The 18,399-nt window shown below is 42.4% G+C and overlaps 1 protein-coding gene and 1 long non-coding RNA gene across 2 annotated transcripts in view; one reads left to right on the forward strand and one right to left on the reverse strand.

Moving 5' to 3' along the window:
* Positions 1–18,399, forward strand: part of LOC142765406 (putative phospholipase B-like 2) — a 194,500-nt gene that overhangs the window by 172,541 nt on the left and 3,560 nt on the right. The window lies entirely within an intron of this gene.
* Positions 1,349–16,785, reverse strand: LOC142776481 (uncharacterized). Its single transcript, XR_012887576.1, has 2 exons — positions 16,298–16,785; positions 1,349–1,935 (listed from the first exon to the last, which is right to left on the reverse strand). It is a non-coding gene; the product is annotated as an uncharacterized LOC142776481 (long non-coding RNA).

An 18,399-nucleotide genomic window follows, 5' to 3' on the forward strand; every position in this document is an offset into this window, starting at 1 on the left:
GTTTTCTTTGTGTCTACAGTAATAGCACGGTGAATATTCCTTCACGAGTCATGCAGATTTCACCCGCTATGCGTGTCAGTGGAGAGCGTAACTGATACTCTTCGGTGTCTTATTCGGTTTTTATGAACACTGTAACATGAAATACGCTGAAGCAGAATAATTGTTGTGTGAAGAAATGCTCTTCATCAACACATCCCAATGAGCATTACAATTTTCATTGCTAATTATGCTTCAGTAAGAATACAATTGCTTATGATCCTAATGATAGTAAATATTTATAGTAGCTCTTAGTACCCTATCTCTGCCTAAAACACAAGGCAGCAATAGGGCTTACCCTGTTCTCTAAACATACCAAAGCACCAACATTGTTTCAACAATGTTTGCATACAAATCCGCAATTCAAAATCTGTACTAAATATGAAAGCTTGAATGCTTGGGACCTAGTACCACGGCACTAGTTTTAAGCTTTCGGGATGACACTAAAGATGCTAGCATTATACAAATCATAAGACCCTTTACAATTCTATTTCAGGATTACGAAGCAAAACTACATCAAAGCTTGAATGCTTGGGGCCTACCGCCCCGGGCACAAGTTTTTAAGCTTACAGGTGGACACTAACGATGCTGGCAACATACAAATAATTAGCCCATTTGCAATTCAATTTCAAAATTACGAAAGAAAGCTATACATTACAGTAAAAAGTTGCACCAAAAAGTTTCGTGGTGTGGGATTTAAGGAGGTAAGGAGGTAAATAATATATGTCAGTTTCAGCATGGTATTTTAGAAACAGCTGCAAGTATTCGCATAAAGTTTTACGTGTTCACAAAAAACGCCACTGGGTATCTTCTGACACCTTTTTAATACCTAGGTTGTTTATCATTTTATAGCCGACTCCCAAGTTTCAAAGGGTGTTCACCCATTTATTGTGTCCTTTTTTTGCAACTTCCCAAAGGAATGTACACATATTCAGCTATGGTGTTTAGACTACTAGGTTACTTCTGAAGTAAGCAAATGTTATTTTTTTCAGGAATTTTTTGCTTTAAAAAATAAAAATTTCGTTTGCAGAGGACCACAGTGTGCATATTGTGTAATTGCTTTACAGCTTCATTTTTTGTGAACTTGCAAAAAGTTCAGATTGATTGCAACTTGTTGTAGCTCACGCATACAAAGTTTTATAGAAATCAATTCAGTACTTTTTGAGAGAAGGTACGTTGAACTTGAAAAATTTACAGAAAACGCGATTGGAGAAAAACGAAGTTTTACATCCACATACCGCTTACGGCAGAGGGCGCGTGGCACACTTCGGTGCGGAATTTGAACCGCTTGGAGTGGCTGCTCAACGTCGGGCTTCAACAGGTTTGTTCCTATGAGTACAGGAAATTTTTTGGTGTCAAAACTGCAAATTCAATTTTTTTTGCTGGGTTCACCCTACCGTTCCCCCTTAAGAGCAGCTGGCACATTGAATAATGGGCAAGCAGTGTCATGCTAAGAAGGAAGGTGATGCCACCTCTGAGCGTCTTTGCCCGAACTGGTAGTGAAGAGCAAGTGTCTAGGAGGGCTGCTTCATTGTCAGACCTGGTAGACGCCACTGCCAAGGAACTTGGCCAACCATGCTAGAAAAGTAGCTGCCGAACAACCTTCTGGCAGCACCTGCATCACCATCGTAGTTTCGTGCCCATGTTGCAGCCATAGCAAAGAAACTGTTGTCTGGCACATTTTGCACACCATGCCGGCAGCGCCCTCTAACAACGCTTTCGAAACTGTCTTCTCTGTCCAAGAATTGATGGACATGTGGGTTGTACAGAGTAAAGAAGTTGTGGAAGACGTAGGCGGCCTTCAATACGAAGTCCACATTGCTGGGCTGCAGGTTGATGGTGTGAAGCAGTATCCTTCAGTTGGCAGCGTTGATGCCGAAGGCGTTTTCACCACAGCGTCTGCAGGCGAAAAAAAATGTTGCAACAGCGAATGAAAACGTGACACACTATGGTGCGTTCAAGGCAATGGGAAGTACTTGCATAATAAAAGTAGTTGTATGGTAATGCCGAGTAGTTGTGACAGATGAGCCATTTGTCGCAATGTGAGGAAACACTATTTCCCATTTAGTGCAATACTTTCTCCATCTTTTACAGCCCACTGCGAAAAAACAGTGCGAGAATGGGACGAAAAAATTACCAATCCATGTTCCGAGTTACTTCACTGTCGCCCTGTTTGTTCACTGCTTCCTCGCAGTACAATGTACCAGCTGTCTCTTTATTACACCATTACTTTACACGCCGCTCCACGTGTGTATTGTACTCTAATAGGATAGTGCTATACAATTCTACATAGAAACAGCAAGTTTTCAACCAAATTTGTTTTCATTAACCCATTGTCGGCACTATCACGTATGACTGAGAAAGATGGAACACCAGACAAGGACCTATTACTGTCAACGCCAACAACACTATGAAAAGAATGTTCCCCGGAGTAGAACTACCAAACTCTGCCTGTATCGTCACTACAACCTTGGAAGTTTTTAACCAATGCTTGGCTTAATATTTTGAACCTTGTGGAATGGTAGTCCAACAGATGCTCTACAATGGCTGGAGAAGAAGCTAGAGTGAATATAATAATACAGAAGGGGTTTCCAAATGCATCTCTCTTCCATTATCCAAGCCACAAATTGGATAAAGATATCAATGATTGCAAATTTTTCGTGAAATGTTGCACACTGCGGGGGTCATCACGTAAACAGTAACACTTTTCCATGATGTGCACTCAAAAGGAAGTTACTGCCCAATCTACTTCATGGTAATGTGAGGTGACGTGCAAAATGCAAGTTCATTAGGATCATTCAGCAATGTGTGGCCGTAGTCAAAGCATTTGAGAAGCTCTCATCAACGGAATCAACCTGAAATGCTTTAACTACAAAAGTCTTTATGATGAGTATGCACAGCAGAAGTCGTGTATTGACATGCAGCAATGACTGCAGCAATGCAGCATGACATGCAGCAATGACTTGTAATGGGCACCATTTCATGGGACATCACTGATCATCTGCCAGTGTTTGCGATATCAAACCCGGCTAACCAAACAACGAAAAATAAAGTCATGAGAACATTTTATGACAAGAAGTAGATTTTGAACTCTTTGGCAAGAGAAAACTGGCAAGATATGTATTCTGCAAGTTCAATTGAGGACAAATATAGTGCTTTTATAAACATCTTACACAGTCGCATGATGGTTGGTGAGACCACTATTACTGTTACAAGAACTAAATTTATTCGTAAACCATAGATAACGGCTGGCCTTTTGCGCTCCATAAACCATAAAAACAATATGTACAAAAAGTTAAAACGACAACTGCATAACGTCAACCTCGACGCTTGGTACAAGCGATACAACAACCACCTTAACAAAGTATTGGAAATTTCGAAGCATGGCTACTTCAGTTCAAAAATAGCACAAGCTAATAACGACAGTAAGGTGACGTGGAAAGTCATTGATGAAGCCCCTAATAAAAGAAAGATGGATAGTAATGTTACAGCAATTATTGATGGTAATGACATTATGGTTAATAATACCGCTATAAGCAATGCTTTTAATGATCACTTTGCAAATGTAGGCACTATAAGTAATGTGATTTCATGCAACAACACTTGTTGTAGCCTAATGACATTTTGGTTAATAATACCGCTATAAGCAATGCTTTTATTGATCACTTTGGAAATGTAGGCACTATAAGTAATGTGATTTCGTGCAACAACACTTGTTGTAGCCTTCCTGGCGGGAAAAAACGTGAAATCTATTTTCTTTTATCTGGCAACCAACGATGAAATAAAAAAAATAATTCTTGAACTAAAACACCAAGTCAATGGAAGGTGACGGCGTATCGGTTCAAATTTTGAAACACTTATCTACACTTCTTGCTTAGCCATTAACATTTGTCTTCAATGATATTTTTGAAACTGATTGGTTTCCCTCGAAATTAAAAGCCGCCAAAATAATACCCGTGTTTAAGAAAAGCGACAAGATGAATGTAGCAAATTATTGTCCGATAGCCCTATTGGCAGCATTGGCCAAAGTTGTTGAAAGGACAATATATATTAAATTGAACAATTTTTTGAGAAACACATTCTATAGGCACCTGAGCAATACGGCTTCAGGAAGGGAAAATCGACAAAACATGCACTAATTCACATTGTTGAAAAAACAAAATAAAACATAGAAAATAAACTACTTACAATGAGTTCGAGGTATAGCGCATCCAGGACGGGACAGAGAAAAAGACACAGAACACATACACGGCGCTTATGTGTATTCTTCTCTGTCCCGTCCTGGATGCGCTATACCTCGAACGACATGAATAACCAACAAGCCCGCCATGCAGCTTTACATGGGGTATTTTGGTCAACCTCACAAAAGCCTTTGACGTGCTTGATCATGACACATTACTAACAAAGCTAGATCACTACGGAATAAGCGGCACAGTGCCAACGCTTTTTTCGAACTGTATGAATAATAGAGAGCAATATGTGTATGTGAACGATGTGTCGTCATGTCGGTGTATAACTAATAGAGGTGTTCCACAAGGTTCAATTCTAGGGCCATTCTTGTTCTTAGCTTATAATAATGATCCGCCATTCATAACATCGGAAGATTGTATCCTTCACGCAGATGACACTTACATATTTATAACAGCAAAAAACGAAAATATCCTATACCATAAAGCAACAACAGCCTTACAAAAATTATCATCTTGACTACATGCAAAAAAACTACTCGCCAACAGGTCTAACACTAATTACATTATCTGTGCCCCCCAAAACACCCACCTTACATTAAGTAATCAGCTTGAAGTGAATAACACAGTACTAAAAAGGGTTTGTAATACGAAATTTGTCGGTGTATACTTGGATGCACAACTTTCATGGCACACACACGTACATGAGACAACACTGAAGATATACAGAAAAATACCTATTCTTTACAGGCCACGCTACATTTTCTCAATAAAGACAATGTTAACATTATATAATTCTTTCATACATTCACACATCACATACGCCATAGCAATTTATGGATTGACCTACCTGAGAACACTGAAACCCCCCAAAGTAGCACAGAACACGACTGTGCATGTCCTTCTCTCCATGCCGAAAACACTCAGCTTCCTATGCTTATAGTCTACTATACATGCAACCCATCACAGTTTGTGTCAATTACTGTGTTTTACTACTTGTCTACAAACTTTCGCTTAACGCCGTTCAATGCCGGTCTATAGCATTAACATATCAAACGCCCACATATTCCTTACGTTCTACTTTAAGTAAACCGTTACGCATACCTCACATAAGGACTAACTAGGGATCACAGTCATTTTCTTATATTGCATCAAAACTATGGAACACTTTACCTTGTACAATCGCAGCATCCACATCATTTAATTTGTATGAACACTGTGTTCGCGATCTCCTGAAAAACTCACAACAGTAATACATAATTAAGAATATTATTCCAATTTTTTTTGTAGTTATATGTATTTTGTATTGCTATGTATCAATTATATGTATTAATTGTACTTTGTTGCACTTGTATGTACTTACCATCTGTTGGTAGCTCAGCAGTGCCTACTACTGTTAAAACACAGGGGCCGGATTCACAAAACTCACTTACGAAAACATTTTTCCGCAAGAGAAATTTTGTTGCGTAAGTCGATTCACGAAACGAAAAAACGTCGTAAGAGGCCATCGTTGTCACATCGGCCGCTGCAAATAAAGTGCGCTGTGACTGCCCGGGAACATGTCAGCGATGGTGATGCAGTTGCTATATTTGCTTACGTCACCGAAAAGTGCTCGTAAGTGGATTCACGAAGCGAAATTGTGCGTAAAAACAGCATGGTTGAGAGAAAATCCTAAGAGTGGTCCGGACCACTCTTAGGAACAATGTGGCTACTTAGAACCTGCTGCTGCGGTGGTATGCTTTGGTGCCCTGGCTGGTTTTGAGTTAATTCACGCCCATTAAGGGCTGCCTGATGACTGCTGGTGCGTTTTTATTTCTTTCGGCGCTTTGAGCTTCGCGTGTTGTTTCCCTTGTACGCAGTGGATGGTGTTGACAACCACCATCGTCCAATAAGTTTGAAGTCGCAGTAATTGAAGAATTCTATTGGGCGTCAATGGCATAAGACTACGCATGTAAATATTTGTGGTTGGATGAAAACCAATGTGATACGTCAATGGTCAGTGCATTCGAACGCGGCATGGCATAGGATCAACCTTATTTGTTATGTTGTTGTGTTGCGCCCCATCTCATCCAATTAAATGTGCGACTCGAGATCCTTGCCTCATTGGTGGAAATTATCACCAAAGAGGTTAATGGGAGCACATTCTTTGCACGCTATTGGAAATAAAAATGACAGGAAGTTTTCAGTGAGTGGTTCATGAAGTTTGTGCTCTAGTGTACTTTCATTGGCTCTAACTGTCCAGTGATTGCGATCTCTGAAATACAGCTGTCGATACACTTTGGGATGATCTGGAACAAAGCGTACTTTGTAAACCAAAGCGTATTAGGGGTGCGCGTGATTACGCATGGAACTACAAACAAATCATGCATCTTCACCTTCACTGTTCAGACACCGATATGGACCGTGATAATATGGCAAGCAATCGGAATGAAATGACCCTAGTAACTTTGTATGACACCGAAAATATGCAAACCCTCACGATTCTGGAGCAAACCTTGGCTGAATTCATCCCTGCGTCAATTACCAGCCATTTAACTTGGCGCACGAACATCATTCAAAGGTAGAGCGAGCCACTGACATGTATTTTGTGCGAAGCAGCGACCACTTGACCTGAGAATAATAGCGTTGCGAAGGTGAATCCCCTGTCGCATGCTCTGATCGAAGCAGACGACAAACGGGAGCAGACGACGGCTTGGCCGACAGGCACAGCTTGTGATTGGTTGTGAAGCAATACCCTCTACATCAGCTCACTCCGTGATGTTGCCAAAACACTTCTTTCATCTGGAACGCCTGTCCTGTTCCTCATATCACCCCCCTCGCACATAAGAGAAAATTTTTTCACGCCGTGAAAATAGTGCAAGTACTTTCTAAGAGCTCTCATAAGTGCTGCGCAGTTGTCGAAAACAACATGGCGTCGTAAACAGCATATCGGTCGGTGCGACTTTCAGCAAACGCTTCTCGCACTAGTTACTTCAGCGTTTGACCGGATGTGTTGTGATTACAATAGCTCTTTCGGTGCGTGTAAGCAGTGCGGAAAGCTGTGGCAGTGCAATGGTGTACGGTGAAGCGCAGCGAAGCCTGTGCGTCGGTGTGGTTATCAAGCGGGGATCGGCGTCGATGTATCGACGGCAACTAGCACCCGAGAAGCCTGCAATGTGCGTTTGTGTGCCGGTAACAGTTCGTTCGCTTGACTTTCCAGTCTCTCAGTTGGGTGATGTGCGCCATTTCGGATTGACAGCATTTTGACACGTTACTTGAGTGACCCCAAGTACGTACGGAAACGTGTGAACTACGCGCTCGGTTCTTGCTTCGCCACTAGTTAGCCCGTACGCTTCTATTTACTTGAGAGCAATGTACTGTTCGGGAGTGAATCGATGTTCGTTGTGAACAGTGGTGCTGTATTGACGTTCTAAGACTTGTGAACAAGCTGTGCTCGTGTGACCGAAAATTGAAAGACAGCGTTGATAACTGTTTTGCCATGCGAAGTTGTGGTGGGGCAGCTTGGCGCTTTTGTTTGTTAAGTCGTCACTAATACGTATTTTGTCAAAAATAGAAAAAAATAGAATGCGTTTGCCCAAGGTTACTAGAAGATAGAAACCGCCACGTGTGACTGTATAATCGTGCGCTATTTATTGTTGTACATTACTGTCATGACGTTGGGATAGCCGGCTCTAACGTAGGCTACCTTCTCATAGTTTGCCAAATATAAATAGGAAAATAAAAATATATATTGGCCTGTGACAACGCTAATCAACTATTATGAGTTCACTGTCACTAGTGTCACTTTCACTAGATGAATGTTCAGTTTGCTTCCATTATCGCTATTTAGGAAAATTTTGGCTCATTAACTCAACTCTCCTAATTAGCATTGATTCTCACATCTAAGGACAGTCACACTTCATCTCGCTTTCTGAGTGGCTGTCACTCCCATATAACGCGTACTCCACTTTTTTATGCTCTCCGAGCATCTGACGCTGCTTTGCGGAGACTTTCCCTGACGTCTGCTGGGCCAGAAAATTGTCTTTATCTATCAATTTCAAGCTTTCGTGAAGCCGAAACGAGAGTCTCTCTCTCTCTCTCTCTCTTCATTCTTTTCGCACGTGTGATAACGTCTCTCGACCTCAAGACTCGTATACACGTCCCTTGCTTTGTTTGCGCACTCAAACAACGCTGGACGGAATATTTGCACCGTGTTTTGTGAAAAACATTAGCACTGAGACACCTCCCGACGAGTCTCCCTCATTTTACGTAGACATATACCTAAGCGTAAGCGTATGCACGTTCTCGCATTTCGGCTTTATAAAAATGCTGCGGTGCATGGAACCAGCGAAATTGCGCTCACAATTTCATTTGATTACTGCTGTTATCTATTTCCGCACAATTCGTCTGCAGGCACCAAAGTCGCTCATGTGTCTTGTAATAAGAATATTGTAACAAAGGCTACCTTTGACTATAGATACAAAACACCCTTACGTTCACCACTATACCGTGCTAGATTGCACCGAATTAGTAAAGTAGCAGCGCAGCTTCAATGAATTGTAAGGTAACTGGTCACGTTAAACAGGGGAAGACATTCGAGGCACATTTTCAAACATTGCATGCATCGATTTATGTGTGGTTTCATTTATGTGTTGCACCTGGAGTGTTGTTTACTTGTACTTGGCGAGATAGTGCATGGATTGCTCGGTGGATTACGGCCATCGAACAATTATTTTTTTAGCTACAGTCGTTGATTAAAGGCGAGTGCTTGGCTTTGCACAGCCCACCAAAACGTCTATTACAACGTACGCGGCATCCCGTAAGCGCTGTAGCAGACGCTCGCGGAACTGAAACTTATATGCAGCAAATCATTGGCTATCATCGTATACTCTCGATGCTAGACGCTTTGCGTGCTACCTTGATATTATCGGCACACACTTCTTTCTTTTCTTGTCGTTTCATCGGCTATCGTGTGTCCTCCTTGCCCTCTTAAGTGCCGAATAGGTTAAATTCATACCCGCGCTATAGTAATCCCTCAAGATAAGAGAATTTTTGGCTAAGAAATTGCGTAGCCAAAGAGAAAGCTTTGTGAATTCGGCCCCAGATCCCTGCAACTGCCTTTACTGGGCTCTGGGGTCCTACCTGTGTAATAATAACCAGCCATTATATGTATGATACACAATAAAACTGATTGATTGATTGATTGAGTAATGATGGACGGATGGTAGGCAGATGGTGGATGGTGGGAGAGGTGGACAGATAGTGGGTACAATGAGACAGATGGTGGACGGTGGGAATGGTGGACAGATGGTGGGCACAATGACACCCACCATCTTGGTGGGTGATGGTAATGGGTAATGATGGACAGATGGTGGATGGTGGGAGTGATGGTCAGATGGTGGACGAATGTGGACAGATGGCGGACTATGACAGTGGTGGGCAGATGTTGGGCGGTGGACGGACGGTGGACAGACGGAGGACGATGAGAGTGGTGGGCAGATGACGGGTGGACGACCCTGGGTGTATGCCAGGGAAGGGCTGGTAAATGATGAAGAGTGTTGGAGGCCATATTCATGAAATAATTAAAAAGACATTGCACTTCACATCTTGATTACCTCCTACTACTGATGGTAAGGTTTCTTGTCTGTGTATATAAGTGGCCAAGCGTGCAGCCACTTGGTGGTGCAGCACAAAACCAATGAAGTTTTTTGCAAAAAAAGACTTGTGTTTCTTTTTCCCTCTTGCTGTGGTGCCTATTTTTATGCCCCACTGGCTTGCTTCATAAAGTAACTGCTTTGGGGCTTGCAGATGAAACAAAGTTTTCTTGAAGCAGCACAGCTGGCCCCATGTGGTGTGTTTGAGGTACATTTCCAGGTGTTATATAAGAAAACGAATAAAATCAAATGAACTGATTTTGCTGAAATATGGAGCCATAGGATAAATTAAACCAGCCACAATCAGTTCAACGAACGCTTAATGTATCCCTGACATAAAAATTGAACCCTGAAACATCTTTGAATGATTTTCAGTTCCAGAAGTTAGCCAATATTTTTTATCTTGCTTGCAAAGTAAGCAAAAGTGCTCATATAAGTTTGTGACGTAAGAACGTGTTCGGGTACACCGAGCATTGCAGGAGCCATGCAAAATTTGACAATGGAGCACACAAAAAAGCACTGTTCTTCCTAGCTGCAATAAAGCGTGGAAGTTTCACAAGCTCAAATTTTTACACAGGGTCACTGCATTACATTACTCTTTTTTGCTGTTTTTACCTCCACGAAGTTCTTGTAGACTTCCTGCTTTGCCTAGAAGTTGTACAAAACTGCATCTATTGCCACAAAGCCAACGCTTTTATGCGCTTGAAGAACCAGAAATTATCGCACATACAACATAAAATTACACATAAAATTACACATAAAATTACACATAAAATTACACACATTAAACATGAAGCTGCCATAAAATTCTGTGACATAAAATGGCTGGTGTTTCCTGGTTATCAAACTTTTATGCCCTTTTTTATGAAGCGGACCGTAACGCTGAGATAGAAGTAGATGAAAGAGACCAGTACGAAACAGCTTTCGTGACACCTGATGGCCTTCTTGAATTTAGGGTACTTCCATTGGGCTTGTGCTCAGCACCGGAAACGTTTCAGCGGCTAATGGACACCGTACTATCAGGCCTCAAGTGACAGACGTGGTTTGTGTATTAACATGACGTCATCAAATTTTCCGCCATATTCGAAGAACTAGTCGGGTGACTGAACTCAATATTTCAATCTATATGTTCAGCCGGACTAACACTTAAGCCGGAAAAATGCCACTTCGGCTTCGAAGAGCTTCTGTTACTGGGGAATCTTGTCAGTAGTAAATGTGTGCGGCTTGACCCTGAAGAAATAGCTGCCGTTACGAATTTTCCTGCGCCAATTGACAAAAAGGCGGTGAGACGGTTTTAGGACAGTGTGCTTACTACCGACGCCATTGATCCGCCTTACCAGAGTAGACGTCGCATTCGTATAGAATGAAGAACCGCAAGCATCATTCGACGAGCTGCGGCAACACCTTAAGAAGCCACCAGTCCTCGCACACTTTGACGATGACGCCCCAACAACAGTGCACACCAACGCTAGCAATGCCGGCTTAGGAGCTGTACTCGTGCAGTAGCAGGATGGCGCCGAACGAGTAATTGCTTACGCGAGCAGAACTCTTTCACGTGAAGAAGAAAATTATTCCACCACGGAAAAAGAGTGCCTTGCGCTGGTGTGGATGGTTATAAAATTCCGCCCATATCTGTATGGTCGTCCTTATAATGTTGTCAGCGAACATCACTCCCTCTGCTGGCTGACGAATTTAAATGACCCTTTAGGACGGTTGGTGCGCTGGAGCCTGAAGCTTCAAGAATTTGACATGACGGTAGTCTAGAGATTGGGGAAGCGATTTTCAGACACTGACTGCATTTCTCGTGCCCCATACGAACCTGCGACGGCAGGAGATGACGATACAGACTTTTTCGGAGTTGTAAACACAGCAACTGTCACACAGCTGCAGCGAGGGGACCCCGAACTAGAACCCAAATTGCGTTTTTAGAAGGTCGCACATCAGCTGTACCTAGACTGTTCACGAGAGGGCTTTCGTCATTTTGCTTGCGCAACGACGTCTTTTATAAGATGAACTTTACGCCACACGGAAACGACTACTTACTCGTCGTCCCAACACCTCTAAGGAGCGAAGTATTACAGGAATGCCGCGATGAAGCAACATGCGGCCACTTGGGTTGCACGCGTACGTTGTGTAGAGTGAGGCAGAAATACTACTGGCCAAGACTGACGGCGACCAATCAAAACTATATTCGGACGTGCCTTGATTGTCAGTGCAGAAAAGTTCCACCCGTCAAACCAGTAGGCGTCTTGAATTGAATTGAATTGAAATTTATTCCGCAACAACAAAATACATGTTACGAGGAGGGCAGGTAAAAGCTGTGAGAACAGCTTGAGAAGCCCTGACCCCCTAGTACACAGGGTAGCACAGAAAGACGTGCGGCTAAGGACAACCAAAATAAAAGTGTTTCACAATGTGCACTAAAAAAAGAAACAATGAAAGATTACAATGAAAGATCACCGAGGTAGTCGCTAGATCACATTATTATATAAACACTAATCGCAATTTTTTTGGTGATATGCTAGATATATCAATGTTATGTTCCCTAATTATGCGGTTTAGAAGTGTAGGCAGTTGAAACTTTAACATTTGATTTCCGTATTTCGTTCTACATTTTGATATGTGCCACACTTCAGGTTGACGTACATTATAAGCAGGAAAATTTTTCTCTAACCTGGCTATTCTAGCAATCGTATCATTATTTTTCAATAAACCGAACTTATATAAACGGCTTAGTTTATAATCATATATTGATGCAACCTGAATGATGTAGTGTTTTTTAAACAATTCTGCTGTGTGGCTGCGATGTGGTAATTTAGAGGCAAGACGCAAAGCTTTCTTTTGCAAGATGGTAAGTTTGCAAACGTTTACAGTTGTCGTTGTGGACCATACAAGAAAGGCATAATTCAATAATGAAGAAAACAACGAGTTATATATGAGCATGTTTACAGAAACAGGAAAATAGTAGCAATGACGGCGCATGACGCCGATTATACGAGATAGTTTAGTAATAATATGGTTCACGTGATCATCCCATGTCATGTTTTGTGAAAAATACACGCCTAATGATTTAAAACTTTTGACGACTTCAATTTCTAAATTATTTAACGAAATGATGGGAAACTGAACTTGTGTGTGGCGGGGGTGAAATAAAACAGCTTTTGTTTTTTTTATGTTTAGTTTTAGAGAGTTTTCTTGGGCCCATGTGTTAATTTTAGACAGTGCGTTATTCGCTCGGCTACCTAGATCGCTGCTACATCTGCTTGAAAAAAACAAACTTGTGTCGTCAGCATATATAATGTAATGGGCAGATTCATCAATACGAACTATCTCATTAACGTAAAGTATAAAGAGAAACGGTCCCAAAATGCTTCCCTGCGGGACGCCTGTTTTAATGGATTTTGTTGCGGAATGTTTGCCTTGAATTACGACGAATTGAGTTCAGTGTTGCAAGTATGAAGTGATTAATTTGTGTGCAACGCCTCTTATACCGTAATGGTCCAACTTTTGTAGGAGAATTTTATGATTAATGAGGTCAAAGGCTTTTGAGAAATCAAGAAAAAGACCGAGTACCATATTTCGGGATTCAAAATTCTCTAGAATGTATTCTTTTTGTGCCAGTAGCGCGAGCTCAGTAGATTTATTTTTCCGGAAGCCATACTGCGCTGAAGTAATCAAGTTGAACTTGTCAGTAAAAGAGTTCAAACGTTTCAAAATTATTTTTTCCAGACCCTTAGAGAATACAGGTAGAATCGATATAGGGCGGTAGTTGGACATGTCATTTCTGGGACCCTTTTTATAGATAACTGTCACTTTTGCTATCTGCATGTTACGCGGGAAATGTCCTGTGGACAAACATATGTTAAAAATGTAGGCAAGACAGGGTGCTAGTATGTCAATAACATACTTAACAGGTTTCATCTGAATATTGTCCGCGTCAGTAGCTTTGCTATTACTGAGTGTCAAAAATGTCGCTACTAATTCACTCTCTGAAATTGGCTCAAGAAATATTGTTTGGTTATTTCGAATATTCATATATTTTAAAGAAGTACTACTGGTTGTAGGGCCGCCAACTGACAAAAAGAAGTCGTTAAATGCATCAGCTAAATCAGGCCCTTGAATTTCTGTACCATCTTTCACAATTTTGGTTAATTCCTCCGGTGGATTATTAAGCGTACTGTTAATTGCCTTCCAAACGTTTTCTGTACGCCCTTGCGTTGAGTTAAACAGGTTCGAATAATATAGTTTCTTTTCATCACGAAGGCGTTTTGTGACAAAGTTTCGGTGCTTTTTAAATGCTTTGAGGGCTTCAGGGGACTTACTCACAATAAATGCCTTGAACAATTGGTCCCGCTTTCTTATAAGCTTAAGGCATTCTTTATTTACCCAAGGTTTCCGACTTTTTTTAAATGTTTTAAATGACTTTAGAGGAAAACATTGAAGGTATATTTCGGTGAGCTTGTTCATAAACAAATCGTATGCCAAATTGGCGGCACTCGCTGCGAACACATTGCTCCAGTCGGTTCTGCCTAAGCGCTCTCTAAAGAGGGTTAGTGTTTCAGGATTTATAAGTCTATAGGAAAATTCTGCACGCACTTGTTTGGGTACGTTATTGAGTTGGTTAACAAACATAAATATAGGCATGTGGTCACTAATATTGTGAATCAAAGTGCCAGCCGTAACAAGGGAAGTATCAAAGTTTGTTATAAAAAGATCTAAGAGTGTTGATGACTGTGAAGTGATTCGCGTAGGAGCCGTTATAACATTTTGACAATAATGCGAGCTTAACATTGATTCAAGTTCTAATTTAACACTGCTCTCAGCTAACATGTTGATGTTGAGGTCACCACCTAAAATCAAGGCATATTTTTTTTCACTCACAAATTCTAACAGTGAGTCTAAAAAAGAAAAAAACAAACGGACATTATTTGATGGAGGGCGGTAACATACACAAAACACTGATGTACCACATCTAACAGTGAGTATTTCATATAGAGGAGAAATGCAGGAGAATTCAGACATCAATTCACAGTCTATTTTACTTGAGATTAGCATAGCTACGCCACCACCCCTTTTGCCTGTGCGGTTCATGTAGTATGATTTATAAGTTGGAAACGTAAATACATCATCTTCCGAAGCAAACCACGTTTCCGAAAACATCACAACGTCAAAATTTACTTGTGCTTCACTAAAAAAATATTCGAGCTCATCCTGTTTATTCCTTCCCGATCTAAGGTTGAAATGAACGCAACTGAGGCTTTTTTCACAACAAGTGTCATACAAGTTTTTAAGATTAATAAGGTCTATAGGTGTGGTTAAGGGAAACATGTTAAGACGAGTATCAAAAGAATATCAGGAAGTAACAATGCAATGCAGGGTAACAGTATCACAGCTTATCAAGGTCACCCAAACGACGAATGACAACCGCGCTATCACCCTCTCTTTTCCTAACGAGAATCTTGCCGTTGCAGTGCCATGAAAAACGATAGCCATTGTTCTGTGCCCAGTCTTTTGCGTTGCGCAGCAGCTCTCTGTTTTGCTGGGTCATGTTTTCAGTGATCGAAACATTCGAAGCATCTCTTAGGGCTTTCCGCCTTCCTAGCCACTTATCACGAATTGATTGCTGGGCAAATCGAACTATAATTCCGGGTGTTTTGTTTGGCTTTGCCGGAAGTCTGTGGATAGCGGCGATGTCATTCCCAGTCAGCTCTGGCAGGTTAGCAATCTTGGCCACATCATTCAACTTACACAGCAAATTCTCGTCTGGCGTAACCCGGATGCCGTGAACTTCTATGTTTAGTCTCCGACTACGAAACTCGAGATCATTCACCGTAGCTTTCAGTTGTTGAATATCACTTGAGGTGCAGTCCGCCTCTAATTTCCCAACGCGTCTGTTTAAGCTACTAATGTCCTTTTCCTGCTTAGCTTGACAGTTCAAGATGTCATCGTACTTTTGTGACAACAGCTGGATTGAGACCTTAATCTCACCAACCTGAGCCGGCAGCCCTGCTAAAGCATCAAGCCTCCTAGTTATATCTGCCAGGCAAATGGTTAACTCAGAGTCCATGCTAGTTTTCTCCCCACTTTTCGCTTTAGATGAACGGCAAGCAGCACATCGCCATGCCCTGCGACCGCTCTCTCCTTTAGTCTTAAATGTCGTCTCCGACCAGCCAGAACAACTGCCAACATGGTAAGAGGACTCACATTCGTTGCACTTCAGGACACGCCCATCACAGGGGAGGGGCTCATCACAAGACTGGCACGTGCTTGTCATGGTACGTTGTCCAGGCATTCACAGTAGCACTCAGTTCGCACTCAATTCGGGAGCATTCAATTAGGAAAAAGGCACATTATGCACAGAGAAACTCAGCAAAGCACTGAAACACGGTGGCAACGGCGGTAGCGGTAAGGCGGTATTGAGAAATAAGCGAATTTACCAACCTGGGTAAGCAAAAAGAGCTGATTAGGCGAACGTCCTTTCACCGCCGCCGCCGCCACCCGTGTGTCCAGGTGCGATGTCGACGCCGGAAACACGTAAACACTTCCGCAGGCTCAGTGACGTCAAGATGTGATTCCGTAGCCACGGCAACCGTTTTCAGGTAGTCTAATAAATGGAGGAAATTTGAACGTTGTAAAGGAGCGCCGCTTTGATAAATGGCTCCAGCGCAACGATTCCAACAAGGCAGGAACCCTAAAGCACCGGCCGCCGAAATGCAGGACACCAACCTGGGTAAGCAAAAAGAGCTGATTAGGCGAACGTCCTTTCACCGCCGCCGCCGCCACCCGTGTGTCCAGGTGCGATGTCGACGCCGGAAACACGTAAACACTTCCGCAGGCTCAGTGACGTCAAGATGTGATTCCGTAGCCACGGCAACCGTTTTCAGGTAGTCTGGGTAAGCAAAAAGAGCTGATTAGGCGAACGTCCTTTCACCGCCGCCGCCGCCACCCGTGTGTGTCCATCCTATTGACGTGCCTGTTACTCTATTCGCTCAAGTCGGAATGGATCTTTTGGGCCCATTTCCAACCTCATCAGCAGGTCGCAGATGGATCATAGTTAGCCATCGACTACCTCACTCGTTACGCCAAGACCAAGGTTTTGGAGAGGGGCACGGCAAGTGAAGCAGTCTGATTATTCGTGGGGAATGTGGTGCTGAGGCATGGCGCTCCATCAGTGGTAACAACTGACAGTGGAACTTTATTCGCAGCCGAACTATAACAGGCAGTTTTACGACTTAGTGGCACATCTCACCGGCGAACAACGGCGTATCATCCACAAGCGAATGGTCTTACGGAGCGCCTCAACAAGACACTTTCGGATATGCTCTGCATATAGGTCGATGTGGGGCGTAAAAACTGGGACGAGATTATGCGGTAAGTCACGTTCACCTATAACATGGCTCACCAAGAAACAAGAAGAAAAATGCCATTCCGCCTTCTTCATGGTCGTGAAGTCACCACTATGCTGGATGCTATGCTGCGACACGAGTGCAAAAACGTCGAGACGGATGCTGATTATATCACCCAGCTTGCCGAAGTAGCCCGACAACTTGCACGCCTACGTATTAGTCACCAGCAGGACTAAGATTCAAGACGGTACAGCCTTCGTCACCGGCTAGTCTCATACGGGCCAGTAGAGAAAGTTCGAATATGGACCCTTATTCCGCGCCATGGCCTCTCAGAAAAACTGTTAAGACGGTACTTCGGTCCCTATAAAGTTCTATGACGTCTCATTGACATTAATTATGAGGTTGTTCCTGATACTGCGCACTCCTTAAGGCGTTGAAGGTATGCTCCAGAAGTTGTGTACGTGGTATGCATGAAGCCCTATTTCTCCGAATGAACTCATGCGTTTGGAACGAGTACAAACCACCTTGATTATAAAGAATCGGGACGATGCTTTCTTGAATAGGAGGCTAATGTCACGGCTAAACGCCGGGCAAGAAGACAGAGGACGACGAAGTGATGAGCGTGCGCAGCACCTATAGTTCCTCCGAGGAAGACGATGTCGAAGCGGCTGCTCTTTTGTTCTGTTTATACAGACCTCATTTTTTTGGTTGCACCATCGTCCTGTATTCAGTTATTTTCGCCTCGCGACAATATGCAATTGGTTTGTCAAACTTAGTTGACAGTGAATATTTCAGCAGATGCCTGGAAGTTTTCATAAAAATATCTTTCTACAAAAAACCTTTCAGTGATGTATAGCTGAATTTCTGTGCATTTTGTATTTTGCATAGGCGCATCATGCTTTTTATTTCTCGAATTAGTTTTTTTTTGCTTTGCTTCAGGACAATTGTCAAAGCGTATGCTCCTGCATGAATATTTTGAATTTGTGCATGCCAAAAATGTGACATGTTTCTCACAGAAATTACCATGCTCACGCAGGCTTTATACACATTTATTGATCAAAAGTTTGTTCACCACTATGCCAAAAAGCAAGGTAAACTGATACACCTGTCTTTATTTGAGGTATTTTTCATTTTCCAAGTGAATGAAAGTAAAATGCAGTTTGTTGAATGGAACTGATATGAACGCACAACGTCTGC

The sequence above is a fragment of the Rhipicephalus microplus genome, chromosome 1 (genome assembly GCF_043290135.1).
Source record: "Rhipicephalus microplus isolate Deutch F79 chromosome 1, USDA_Rmic, whole genome shotgun sequence".
Lineage (NCBI taxonomy): Eukaryota > Metazoa > Arthropoda > Arachnida > Ixodida > Ixodidae > Rhipicephalus > Rhipicephalus microplus.